The sequence below is a fragment of the Rhea americana genome, unplaced genomic scaffold (genome assembly GCF_003343005.1).
Source record: "Rhea americana isolate MKP2758 unplaced genomic scaffold, rheAme1 scaffold_26, whole genome shotgun sequence".
Classification (NCBI taxonomy): domain Eukaryota; kingdom Metazoa; phylum Chordata; class Aves; order Rheiformes; family Rheidae; genus Rhea; species Rhea americana.
This window is the reverse complement of record NW_028186379.1, coordinates 669054-681332: the sequence shown is the minus strand read 5'-3', so window position 1 is coordinate 681332 and position 12279 is coordinate 669054.

Genomic DNA, 12279 nt, shown 5'->3' with positions numbered 1-12279 from the left:
CTACTCTGGGTATATATTGTATATCTATTTTTGGAAGGCTAAGTTGCAATCACTGAAGGAACCCAAACCACATGTGTCTGTCTTTCCAGCTCACATTTAATTATTTATTTTCAAAGGTGTCTAATTTCTCTCGATGCTATTGAAAATCACAGTTGTGAAACCTTAGCTATTCAGAATATCAATATTATTTTAGACTGTCTTAGCTACAGAAGATCAATTTCAAAATAAGACACTGCTATGTCTTCTTCCTGTTTGCTTAAATATCGGTCAGGTTAGCAGTTCTGAAATTATTACAATCTTGTTCATTAACGTGTTTGTTGTTATATTGGCTACACTAAACTTGTCATTGAATTACTCATCAAGCTACCGAAAAGCTTGTGTTAGTGATATGGAGATAATCAAATTGTTACCATAGGTGAGTAAATTAACCTTGTTTGAATTCTCTAGGTCTTCAAATTCTGCTCATAAAACAAGGGGAAAGACTTAATGAACCATATACTAGAAGCCTGATTAGAATTTGAATAATAGGAAAGTGCTCTACATTGCAGCAGACTTGGAAAGTGTTTGCAAAATGAATTTCTAAATCTTCATATTTATTTCTGTACCTGTGAACAAATATATTATCAGGACCACATTCATTCTCCACAAAAAATCTTCCATTGTACTGATATGGTTTTCATTTTTAATTTTTTTTTGTGGGGAGGAGGGGATTTTATACTTAGGAGTCATCACTGATACAACTTTTCTATGCTTGTCCTTTGATATGTTGTTTCCAGTTATTTTTTTCTTTTTCCTCCGTAATATATATTGCAGGAGTACGGAAAATAGAAACAAATTTTGTTCTTGCAAAAATACTGAGGCCACAGAATGGGCAAAGAAGACATTTTCCAGTATTTTGATAGCCTCAAAATTTTATTGGCTGGAAAATCTGCTTCTTTCAGAACGCCCATTTGCCCTGCAGACTTGTGCTGAATGCACTGATTTTAGGATATTATCCCTAAGACAAGACTAAATACTAGTCCTGCAGTCAAGTCAAAGATATAGCTGTAATACCAGGTAACTGATTATTCACAAGACAAATGGCTCAGACATGAATACTAAAAATTTTAGCATCCATCCATCTTCTTCCTGTCTTCTGACCTCTACTAAAAAATGGCTTCCTTACAAAGTGTGCATTCCTTTAGAGAGGAGTTGCACCTGGAGCTGAATATAGAATATAAGGAACAATAAAGTATGAACAAGACAGTTATTCATGACCCTCTTGAAAATAACTGTTCTTTGCAAGTTACTTAGACATAGCTACACAGGTGCCAATAAATTCCCTTGTCAAATGAGTATGTTGATTCAAAAGTCTAAAAATGCCTATGCTTGATAAGAAATTATAAAAATTACAGAATAATCAAGAACAAATAAATAAATTTGAATGTGGAGATGTTTTCATGGCTAAGTCTAATATTTCTTTTCTGATTTTCTTAAAGAGCAACATGCATTCTCTACAATGTATTGCAGAACCAGAGCTGACATGAGCTGCTGTTTTATTTTTTCATTTGAAATGTTTTATTCTTACTGATTTTTTTTTTAGGGTTTAATGAGATTTTAAATGAATTAAAAACTAATGAAAGATAAGAAAAAGAATGAAAAACTATATGATATAAATCCTGATTCTGCACATCTTCACTGTACACAAATTGTACATAATTCTAGTATCAATCATGTCTCTTCTGTGCAGGATGGAGCAAATGTTTTGTGGTCAGCAACTAAAACTAACATGCCAAATTTGTTATTTTCTTACATTGATTAATTCTGCAACAATTTTAAAAAGTTAAAAAATTAAACTAGCAATGGTTATTAAATTAAACAAAAACAATCAGAGAACTGCAACTATCCTTCTTAAACTTTTCAATTCAATAGATATCAGCTGGTGGAAAAGTGGAAAAACTCCTTAGCTATGTGTTTGCTAAGAATCCTAGCCTGAAAATTAATACTTTTTGTTCCTTAATTCTTCAGCCCCCAAGAACAGAATCTGCAGGTTTCTGTAGGATCCCTGCAAGAGCTAAGCCTCCATTTGAGAAATGCTGCCTTTAAGGAGCCTGCAAACTGGAGATGGCTCGTTCTTGTGGGTGAAGAGACMGAGAGTGAAAAGGTGCATATATCATTTATAGCTAATCCTAACATGTAAGGGCTGATGACCCCATATGCTGTGTGCTCAAGGTGTTCGTAGATATCCACCCAGCACACAACTTGGCACATTCAACATCTCTGGAGAAGGTCTGTGATAGCATGGGTGGGATGATGGATTACCAAATATTTTTCTACCTGTTGAAGATATATTTTGTTTAATGGTGTTTTACAAAGTTCTTTATTTATAAAGAAATTCTGCCAGCTGCATTTGGTCTGTCAAGCTCTTATCTCTGTTCTTGACTACTTTATCGATGGTATTTCCCAAAAGCTACTGAAAGGGCACACGGATGTAGCAATTTCTGCACATCAAGAAATTAAGTCTTTTGGGTTCATTTGTTCTGAAGGGGAACAAATAAAACACAGTCCAGTGGCTGCAATTGTTAAGTTTGCTGATTATTTCATTCACAAAGAAGTCTGAAGATCCACTGAGGAAGAGTTTTCTTGGGGCAAGGGTGATTGTGCTTGGAGGGAGTCTGAGGAAAAAAGAAATGAGGGGCATTCGGAGGCAATGTGATACCAATGTCTTTTTAGAGCTCTCCTGTTACCTACTGTGAACAATATTGTTTGCACAAGAACTGATGTTCAGCTGAAATTCCAGAATCTTAACAGCTAACACTACAGAGCAGTATTCCTTAGAGAATCTGGAAGAATAGAATAAATGTCACATTTAAAAAGCAGGGAGATATATTGCAAATCTTGCCTAGGGTTTTCTGCCAAGTAACACTGATTGAACTGTTGTGACATTGGAATCCCATTCCCACATTGATTGCTTAATGTCAYTCTTAGTTAATAAGATGGTTAACGCCATAGTCAATTAATCAGATGATCAATTCTGCTTCAGATAAACATTTCTTTTGTCAAATAGTATTCAGTGTATAATATTTAATTGTTATAAGATTTTAAAAAATGATAGTTGCTGATATCAAATTTTTAACATATGAAAGGCTCAGAAAAAACTTTGAATTACATATAAGTTGAGCATGAAATGTGCTATATACCATATACACTAAATAATATTGCTACATATCTTTAAAAAATATGTGTTGTCTACATGAAGTATAAATGAAAAGAAAAAAATGAATACAGGAGGACCTGATTGTCTGTAGAGTTATTCCACTTTTAAATCAACATAATTCACACCAAAATCTGGTGTGATATTACAGGGAAATTTCCTATTAAAAATACAGCGAGCAAAAAAAAAGGCAGGAAAGCCTTCTTAGGAAATCTTAGAATCATAGAATCATAGAATCAGTAAGGTTGGAARGGACCTCTGCAGATCATCTAGTCCAACCTCCCTGCTCAGCAGGGTCACCTAGAACATGTTAGACAGGGTTTGTGGACAGGATTTGTTAGACAGTGAGGCCTCCCCAGGGCTGAGTAGAGGGGCAGGATCACCTCCCTCGACCTGCTGGCAACACTCTTCCTAACTCACCCCAGGACACCATTGGCCTTCCTGGCCACAAGGGCACATTGCTGGCTCATGGTCAACCTGTCATCCACCAGCACTCCTAGGTCCTTCTCTGCAGAGCTGCTCTCCAGCAGGTCAGCCCCCAGCTTGTACTGGTGCCTAGGGTTATTTTTCCCTAGGTGCAGGACTCTGCACTTGCCCTTGTTGAACCTCACGAGGTTCCTCTCCGCTCAACTCTCCAGCCTGTCCAGGTCTCTCTGAATGGCAGCAGAGCCCTCTGGTGTATCAGCCACTCCTCCCAGCTTGGTATCATCCGCAGACTTGCTGAGGAGGCACTCTGTCCCCTCATCCAGGTCATTGATGAAGAAGTTGATCAGGATGGGACCCAGTACTGAGCCCTGGGGGACGCCACTAGCCACAGGCCTCCAACTAGACTCTGTACCACTGATGATGACCCTCTGAGCTCTGCCTTTCAGCCAGTTCTAAATCCACCTCACTGTCTACTCATCTAATCTGCACTTCCTGAGCTTATCTAGGAGGCTGTTATGGGAGACAGTGTCAAAAGCCTTGCTGAAGTCAAGGTAGACAATGTCCACTGCTCTCCTCTCACCTACCCAGCCAGTCATTCCACCAGAGAAGGCTATCAGATTGGTTAAGCAGGATTTCCCCTCGGTGACATGCTGGCTACTCCTGATCACCTTCTTTGCCTCCATATGTCTGGAGATGACATCCAGAATGAACAGTTTCATCACCTTACCAGGGACAGAGGTGAGGCTGACCAGCCTATAGTTGCCTGGGTCCTCCTTCTTGCCCTTCTTGAAGACTGGAGTGACACTGGCTTTCTTCCAGTCGTCAGGCACCTCTCCAGTTCTCCAGGACTTTTCAAAGATGATGGAGAGCGGCCTGGCAACAACATCCACCAGCTCCCTCAGTACCCACGGGTGCATCCCATCTGGGCCCACGGATTTGTGGATGTCTAGCCTGCCCAGAAGGTCTCTAATCCTATCCTCTTCAACCAAAGGAAAGTCTTCCCTTCTCCAGACTTTCTCYCTCACGTCCAGGCTGCGGGATTCATGACGGCTGCCCTTAGAAGTGAAGACTGAAGCAAAGAAGGCATTCAGTAATTCTGCCTTCTCTGTATCCCTTGTCACCAGGGCTCCTGCCCCATTCTGTAGCAGGTCCACATTTTCCGGAGTCCTCTTCTTGCTGCTGATGTATTTGGAGAAGCCCTTCCTCTTGTCCTTGACATCCCTTGCCAGACTCAATTCCAACTGGTCTTTAGCCTTTCTCACCACATCTCTACCTACTCTGACTGCATTCCTATAATTCTCCCAAGTGGCCTGTCCCCTCTTCCACATTCTGTGTATTTTCTTTTTCTGTCTGAATTTGGCCAAGAGCTCCTTGCTCACCCTTGCAGGTCTCCTGCCCCTTTTGCTGCAYYYCTTACTCATAGGGATGCACTGCTCTTGAGCTTGGAGGAAGTGATACTTGAATACTAGCCAGCTCTCCTGGACCCCCCTTCCTTCTAGGGCCTTAACCCATGAGACTCCATCAATTAGGTCCCTGAAGAGGCCAAAGTCCGCTCTCCTGAAGTCCAGGGTTGCAATCCTGCTTGTTGCCTTACTTCTTGCCTGCATGATCCTCAACTCCACCATCTCATGGTCACTGCAGCCAAGGCTGCCCCCAACCTTCACATCTCTAACCAGTCCCTCTCTGTTGGTAAGGACAAGGTCCAGCAGGACACCCTTCCTTGTAGGCTCCTCCACCATTTGTGACAAGAAGTTATCATCAATGCGTTGCAGGAGCCTCCTGGACTGTTTGTACCTTGCTGTGTTCTCCTTCTAGCAGATGTCAAGGTGGCTGAAGTCCCCCATGAGAACCAGGGCCTGTGATCATGAGGCTACCTCCAGCAGTCTATAGAAGGCCTCATCAACTTTCTGTTCCTGGTCAGGTGACCTGTAGCAGACACCCACAACAGTGTCCCCCATGCTAGCCTGCCCTTTGATCTTCACCCACAAGCTTTCGACTGCCTCCTCCTCCTCCACCCCTAGGCAGAGCTYGATACATTCCAGTTGCCCTCTCGCATAAAGAGCAACTCCACCATCTTGCCCTCCTGGCCTGTCTTTCCTACAATGCACATAGCCATCCATGATAGTGTTCCAGTCATGTGAGCTATCCCACCATGTCTCCGYGAYTGCAACGAGATCATGGCCTTGTGATCGCACACAGATCTCCAGCTCCTCCTGTTTGTTCCCCATGCTGTCTGCATTGGTGTACGGGCATTTCAAAGGGGTAGTCATACATGCAGGTTTCCCAGGAAGGATGTATGGGGGTCCTCCATAGCCATGTCCCGAACGCACATCCCCAGCTGCATGCACCCGTTGGAGGCCCCCCAACCCAACTTGTGTTTTGTTGTCTACCCTGTCTGTATGACACCCCCCCCACACACACACACTTTAAAGACCTCTTTACTAGGCTGGCTGTCATGTTTAGCTCATGCAAATCTATACTGACTATATTTTACCAAATATTAATTGAAAAGTATTAGTTGAAAAATGTCTGATAAGCCAATAAGCAGTATAATATTTTGTCTATTTACAATCAACAGAAGTTGAGCTGGCTCTTTAATCTGAAAAGGGTGTGATGAAYCTTGCAAAGGATATTTATTTGTTTCTTTCTTTTATACTCTTCTGTGTTCACAGGAGATACACTAGCATAGATCCATATGAGCTATGTAATTCGGAAATGCATAGATCACTATGGAATGCTTTCTTGAACCTTCAGGTTAATGGCTTTTCGGTTTGCAAAGTTACTCTTTTATGCATGACAGGTGTGTACATACACTAAAMATGAGAAGTTAGCTAGGTAATTTGCTTGCTTGCTTTCTAATTTGGAAAGCATATTAATTATAGTGTTTACAGGAATTAGGTAGATAATAGGTAACAAAGAAACCAGTTCTAGTTCCTCATTTGAGCAATTTAAAGGTTAAATGTGGAAGTATTGTTTCTTGTTAGCTTGCACACATGTGAGCCAGCCATTGTTATATAATATTACATAAATGAAATCAGTGTAAATCTGAATCTTTGACTCAAAATTATTCAAATCCCAACACATGTGAGGAGAGGAGTTACTGTAGAGTTATGAARACTGTGAGATAGGTTACTTCACTTTGGCTAATCCCAAGATTCAGCCTGACATTTCAAGCACTTTCTAAGCTGTCCCTATGGTCAAATGAAAAGATTATTTTSCTGTTCAAACAACAATTATTTCAATGGATTGAAAACACAAAATGTATGATAAAATTGTGCATGAAGTATACATATGTAAATACATATTTTACATTGTATAGATGTGCCTACAATTTTCCCTTATTTCAAAAAAAAGGAGGTTTTAACCTATATAGAAATACTGACAGTAACACAGTAATGTGGGTCATGGTAATACACTGGTTAGAAACAATAAGATTTAAAATATTTTATGTTGTTTTAGTTACTGTCAAAGAAAACACTGTAATGTTATGAAGTTCAAGTGCCATCTCTCAAGACACCCGGGGTTTTGGACCCACAGCTATCAACAGGAATTTTGCTCTTAACTACAGTGGCTTAAGTTTATAGGTGTTTATATGTTAGGAAAGTTATAGGAAGCATAAAATCTCAGCCCAGTTTGGGACTGATGTTTCAAACCTTAAAACTGACTGAAGTAAACACAGGGGAAAAAAAAGAGAGAGAAAAAAAAATTTACCACAAGATATGTAAGCTGGAAGATCCAGAAAACCAAACACAAATGATTTTGCTCAGATTTTTCCAGTCCCTATGTCATGTAGCAGAAACACATACAATTTACTTCTGAACAGATCCAGTGAGACTGAGAGCCTCTTATGGCTATGATTCCAGTAGGTGTTGATTGTCTGCATTTATACTATGCTAATATTTTTTCCACCATTCAAAATATATTGTAATAATGTGAACAGCTTCAAAACACCAAAATCTCAACTTTTCACAACCCCTGGGTTCTATATTCTTTGTAAGAAACAGTCAGCTGGTCCCTGAAGGCATAGCTTTAATTTACATATGGATGGAAGKTTGGGACTACTGCTTATGTTATCTGAACATCCTGAGTAGTACTATCTCCTGAACTCTACAGAAATAAATATTTAGTCAGGACTGTATAGATTTAAAAATTCATCACCTAAGTTACATTTTGTTGTGCTTAAAGATCTGTCCTYATATTGCATGAATGCAAAATAGTGTTTAAAAGCTGCAAAAAAAAATCCACATGAAACACATTTTTCTGCAGCAATAGACATACCATAAGTAATGGATTTATATCCAATGTCTTGCACTGTGAAGCAATTTTTGACAGAGATAAATCAGCCTGAGAAAACTGAAAAAAAGCATGATTCAAAAGAAAGGGTAAAAAAAAAGGGGGGGGGGTATTAAGACCAGATAAGTACAAAAATAACTAAGTAAACTGAATAAACGTTATGAAAACAAAATATAGCCAAGGGAATAGCAGGGAAGTAGCACAAATACTTCAAAGTAAGTCTTATTTTCATGAAAAAACAATACTATGATTAGTCTCAGTTTTCTAGCCTAAAGGTATTTTTCTAAAAATTCTTTTGTACATTATTCATATTCTTAGTATAAAGAGCCATGTTGGCTCTGTTATGCTTGGTAGTAGTGCAGCAACAGAAAGAGCTGTTTGGTCTCTGCTTTGCATTCTTTCATTAAAGTGGGCTCGAATGGTAAAGTGGCAATGGAATTTGGCACTCAAGTGTCTACCTTTGGTCTCACAGCTAGAATTTGATTCCCAGCATTCACAGTATCTTTTGAAAATGATGAGTCAGACAGATGCTGGCAGACTTCCAGATCTTGGTTACATGTTTGAAAGGACACTGCTTTTCTTTTAAAGAAGGGAAAGAAAACAAAATCCCAGATGAGCAGTCATAGTTCTGTGCCTAGAGAGAAAAAGGATGAACTGAATTTGCATTAGAAACCCTTGTACCTAATTAGAGTAGAGGAATGTACAGTAGTCGTAAGTAGACATCTCTTGCATTTCCAATTCTCAACAGCAGAAGAGGAAACAATGTAAAAGGAGAATTTTTTGTTTTAAATAAAAGGTTTTTGTGAGACTGAGAACATTTTTTTAAATAATATTAATTCTTAAAATATTATATTAAATTTATTTAATATTTAATTAAATAATTAAAGAAACATATGTCCTAATAATAACAGAAACATGTCTTGAAAGATATAGGCTTGATTTTCACCTTTCACTGACAATGAGTTAATATAACTTTATTGACATCTGAGATATTTTTCCTGATTCGATCTTACATGAGGTGCAGATTTGATATGAAGCTTATCCCACAGAGAAACAAAATGCTTCAGGCAACGATGGGATTCTAAAGGCACCACTGAAGGACTTTGCCTGGAGAGCAAGGAGTTGAACTGGGGAACCTGTGCACAGTCTGAAGTTCAAACACCTCAAAATTCAGGAAACGTTGACTATGATATTTTTTATTTAAACCAAAGCCACTAGGATCTGATGAACCCGAGAAAGGGGTAAACAATTTAGAGTCATCTTAAGCCACACACAATGGTGACCTCTTCTGGCCGAGGACAAAATTTTTTAAAAATTATCCCCTTAATTTCAACATTCATTCTTCAGCTTGGAGTAAGCACTCAAACTCCATTTCTTCAAACTGTGACTTTATTTGTCAAAAAGAGGAAATCCCAAATGTGGAGGTGATTCAATGTGCCAGTAAGTATTCTATCAATGTGGAGTATACCGTATAATTTATAAGTATCCAGTATTTTCTACGTTACCCTTGGACTATCTGTCTCTATTATTGCACTTAAAAGATTAAAAAAAATGAAAAATTTCAGAGTGAAAATTTGCAAGCAAAAGTGAGTGTTCAGTTATCAACTGTATTTGCAGGTGCAACTAGCGCAATTGCATGTACAAGTATGAATTCATTGCTGTATTCAAAAATTTTGTGAGTAAGCATTGTAGAATGTGGCTGGAAGGAACTTCAGGAGAATGTCACCAAAGTTTATGAAAGGCCGAATAGTGTTGGACAGGAGTCTAGGAGACTAACACACAGAAAGTGAAATTCTGACCAGTCAACGCAAATTTTGCAATCAAGCTCAACACCATAGTTCATCCCTAAGTCCTTAAAGATTTCTATTTTTAATTATTCTGTAAGTTTTGTGCCACATGGAGCTGGTAAATTATTTCATGTAAAACATGAAAGCGGGAATACATATTATTTCTACTGCAGTATTTATTCAGATTTTCTCAGCAGAAATCACAAATACTTTCAAAGTTTCTGCAAAGCAGAAACACAATTACCTCTGTAAACAATCAGATTCAAGTCACTTTAAAAACTGACAACATCTTATGCTGTTCAGATGAGAATATAGATGTAAATTTTTAGTCATAGTTGGTGGTTATCATAAGACAGAATGAAATAAAATACAAAAAACATCCTGCTAAAATATTTACAGTGCAATGTCTGAGGCTTTCTAAATATTGTAGCTGTTAAAAGAGATGAAGTTCCATCTGTGGTTATTAGTAATACAAGTTTAATCCTATGTCTTGCTAAAGTCACTCTCTGGTTGATGGGATTTCATCCTATCAGACATTAAAAGGTTCTTCCAAAGCAAGATTAGAAGTTTTGTATCAAGGATGATGAAACCTGTGAATGTCATTGCTAAAAGACCTTATAATAACCAAAAATTTATGTCATCACTTCTCTAATTCAGAATACAGTCACACCACATGGCTAAATTGGTTCTTTATTCTTGGTTGCTTTCTGAAATATTTGTTAGAAAAGAAACCTGTCCTTATTTCAGAAGAGATCATTGTACTTCCTGGATAAATATTTTGATTATTGTTATAACTTTATTCAATACTTCTTTATTTTAAACTTAAACTGTTTATCGAATTGTAAAATCTTAGGAAATATCTATGCTGTTGCATTATCTGAGAGCTTGAAATCGTACTTAAGATAAAACCCTTTAGTTCCAGCCTGGTTCAAGAGGGACCCAGGAAAGAAGATATCTAGATTTCTAACACGTACAAAGGAGACAGGTTTGAGCTTAGATCCCACCCAGGAGAAGGCTCAAGCTTAATAGATTATTTAGTGTTGTGAACTTCGGTCCAACTTGGACACAGATAACAGAGCTGTAATCTTATTAATTTAATTCATTTAGGATTTTCTCTGTGATTGAAAAGAAGCCTTGAATATGTAGAGAAGAGTTGGTCACTGGAAGCTGAAACGCTCTACTTTGTAGAGGAAACATCTGGTATACTTAGGTATTTTCATATATGATGTTAGCAACATCAAAAGAAGACTCCAATCATATGCAGATATAGTTGGGAAGTCCTTGAAAATCTTTCCATTATAACCTCTGAAGTTCCCCAGCTGCTAAGAAAAACACTGCCACACAGCTACTGCCAGCCCCACACAGGCGGGCTCGAAGAGCAATTCAAGTGGCTGGGAATCTAAAAGCTACTGCAGGAAATGGGCAATTTCCAGGATCAGTTCTATTCAGGAGGAGAGCCTTTGTTAAACACTTGGCTTTTTGATTGAAAATATTGAGCAAGGGGAGATTAAAGAAAATCAATTCAGTCCCCAGAATGAACTCTTGCAAATTTGAAGCTTGTTGCCTGGTTCCTCCTGTTTCTCTGGGGGAAAGAGAGATGAGGGAGCATCACCGTTGTTAACAGCTTTCAGTTTAGTTTTCTCACATGAATTAATTCATCAAGTTCGACACTGAGAACTAACTAATGGATGAGATGTGTGGCTTTGAAAAGCAATACTGGCCTAGTAATACTGTTCTGTTCAATATTCAACTGCAGAAAAGGAACATTTTAAAACATGCCTCTCCACTCTGAAAGGCTAATTTTTTTCTTATATATTACCAAAAGTACTTCCTGATGTTGTTGCTGGCATACAGTTTGTTGTCTATTTTGATGTTAAATGTAAATTTACTTTTGTTGCTGTTTACAGCCTGAAATTTTAACTGTGCTTTTAGCCATAGGAAGCAAACAAACAGAAAACAAGAGCTAAATTTTTTGGAGGAAATATGAGGTTAAATCTGAGACATGACAGAATTGACTAGCTTTTTGGCAGTCTTGCCCTACTTCTTGCTTACTACCCTGGATCTGCATTCATGTTCCACTTTGCAATATAACATAAATTCACATTTAATATAATATTTTAATTTTGAATAATTTTGAATCATATAAAATGTGATAGTGGACAACAACATTTTCAAAACTCAGTGCTTGTGTCACAATATGACTATCTTAAAAGTAGCAATTTGTCAATTTAGCAGAAATTTCACTGAGAGTTAGGAAAACTTGTCCTACAAGGAAATGAGAGGCAGTTCATGTTTCATCTTTCATCAGTAAAGAAGGAATAAATAGGTTTAGAGGATGGAGTAAAGGACAGTGTCAGTAAATTGTATCGTTTCTAGTTTTATTTTCTGCAATTTCTATGTTAATTGCTTCTGCTACTTTAATGTGAAACAGCTTTGTTAATAACTCGAAGGGTAACAAAACACTACACCCTTCTCCCTTCGCTCTGTCAGCATTGCCCTTCGGCCTTTTTAGGTGTGACACTAAGACTTCTCTTTTCAAGGAACTGCCCTTTGAGTGATACATATCTAATTCTTTTTTCT